This window comes from Mauremys reevesii, linkage group 16, assembly GCF_016161935.1.
Source record: "Mauremys reevesii isolate NIE-2019 linkage group 16, ASM1616193v1, whole genome shotgun sequence".
NCBI classification, from domain to species: Eukaryota; Metazoa; Chordata; order Testudines; family Geoemydidae; genus Mauremys; species Mauremys reevesii.
The window spans coordinates 134,157-136,307 of NC_052638.1; the positions used below are offsets into that span (position 1 = coordinate 134,157).

The following is a 2,151-nucleotide window of genomic DNA, read 5'->3' on the forward strand; positions in this document are numbered from 1 at the left end:
TCAGCAAGGTCTGCAGGGACCTGCCTATGGACAGAACTCTAAGGTTTTCTGTGCCACATGCTGGACAGAGTGTTCTTGGGACAAAGAAAGCAAAGACCACATGGCAAGAGACTAGAAAAGGCTGATGCCTCGTCTCCATCTTGTCTTTATTCCTGCTTCATACCTCTGGAGGGACTTTGCTACAAACTGAAGCTCTGTACAAAGAACTGAATGCCCCATCCCAGAGGAAGATGTACTCCAGAGACTTGATTTGAACCTGCAGTTTATTCCATCACCGCTACAAGCCCGAACCAAGAACTTTGCCATTACTGTATGTGAAGGGTTAAAAACCATGTGTGTTTTGTATAACAACCTGGTCTATGGATTGTGCCAGCTCTTTTCCAGACCCAAAGTCCAGAGTATGGTCAAGGGACCAGAGGCCTAGCAAATAGTGATCAGCTAAGAGAAAGCTGGGTAAACAGAAAGCCTTGCTTGCTAAGATAGGCCTGGTCAGCAAATTGCCAGGTGTTGGAGCTAAGAACTAAAGAATTGTGTCTTATTCAGAGTTGCAGATTGAACAAAGAATCCCTATTCCTATTGTGTTTGTTTCTTCTGTAGGGAGACGTTCTTCCCACAGATCCAACCTTGAGTTTATGAAAAGTTGGCACATGTCAGTATAAGATATGGCATCCTTCCACCTCCCTTCCAAGGGACCAATGCCTGCCTTAAGACACACAGAAAACTATCTTTATTGCCATATACTTTAACTGTTTCTTTTCTGTAACCCCTAGGAATGTACCTGTTGGACAATCAAAGGAGTTGCTCCATTCCTATGGATCCCAAATCAGAATTCAACATATATATTTTATACTAATAACGTTTTATCAAAGTATTAATGAAATGTTAACTTGCTAACTTGAGACCATGGGTGGAGACATTATCTAATCTGTTAATCATTGGCTAATGTGCTCATCCTGTCTTGCAAAACCTGTCCTGGGGTATGGAACTGCCTAGCCTCTCACTTTCCCCTGCCCGTGGAAAATCTATATATTCTATTGTAATTAATTAATTAAGTGTCTCTGAGCCTAATAAGCCCACTCCGCCAGCACTGTGTGTAATAAACTCCTATTCTTGACCTCTACGCGGTGGAGATTTGTGTCCTTCACAGACACCTGCTGAATAAAGAGGAGATTCAGCATCCAGCTTGGCTGAATGTGTCTCCTCTCCCCACATCTTGGTGATCTTTTGAGGAAATGGAGACGACTGCCTTTGCCTGGCTGTATATCGCTTGCAAAAGAAACAGGTCTTTTTGGTGACAAGTGTTGAAAGGAACCATTAGACAAATGTGGAGGCAGGAAAAATGTCCCCTAACTGAACTGGCATCTGTGGATGCTAAAGTCACAACACAAAATGCTAAACAGTATATGAGCATGGCTGGTGTCAGAAGAGTCTCTACCAAAGCCTTTTGCCACCAGCAGGGGCATCTCTGTGCACAGAACTCCTGGTAGTGTGATGGCTGCAGGCAGTGGAGAACTCTATTTTGGCATCTCTTTGTTGGTGAACATCTGCAGTGGCTGTTTAAAGGTCTCTGGATAGTGATCTTTGGGAAGAGCTGGCTGAAGTGTCTTCCTAGTAACCAGGAGATCCTGGCTTGGCCTGCCAGTTCTTCCTTGCAAGTCTTGAGGGAAATGGGGAATGTCTGTAGTTTGGAATTTGCAGGTGTTGTCCTGGACCATCAAATGGAACAGTTGCAAATACTTTCTTGAGGCAGGCACCATGGCTTAGCTGGCTTAGAGCACCTGTCTAGTGAATAGGAGATCCTGGGTTCAACTCCCAGTGGTGCCTTGTTGTATGGCTTTCGGCTGCTCTGATCACATTTTCCTGTGTCTTTCCGGGAAACAGAAGAGACCTCCCTTGGTATCCAAGTAATTGCTTGCTAAGGAAAAGGCTTCTTTGGAGAGAAGCATTGGAAAGAATCAAATCACAAGCCTGGAGTTGATGAAAAGGCTGCTGTGACTGGTATTAGCATGGTGGTTGCTTCAACTACAATTGCTGCAACACGACAGCCTGCACCACACGTCCTTGTGATTCGCTGGGGATGTCTGCACACAGATGTCATGTCATCTTCCTTTTGATTGTCACTGATGAAAAATGGAGCCACTGGGAGAAAAG

The 2,151-nt window shown here is 44.6% G+C and overlaps 1 non-coding gene across 1 annotated transcript; it reads left to right on the forward strand.

Annotated features, from left to right (window-relative positions):
* The first annotated feature begins 1,749 nt into the window (after nucleotides 1-1,749).
* Nucleotides 1,750-1,824, forward strand: TRNAT-AGU. Its single transcript has one exon. It is a non-coding gene; the product is annotated as a tRNA-Thr (tRNA).
* Nucleotides 1,825-2,151: the final 327 nt, after the last annotated feature.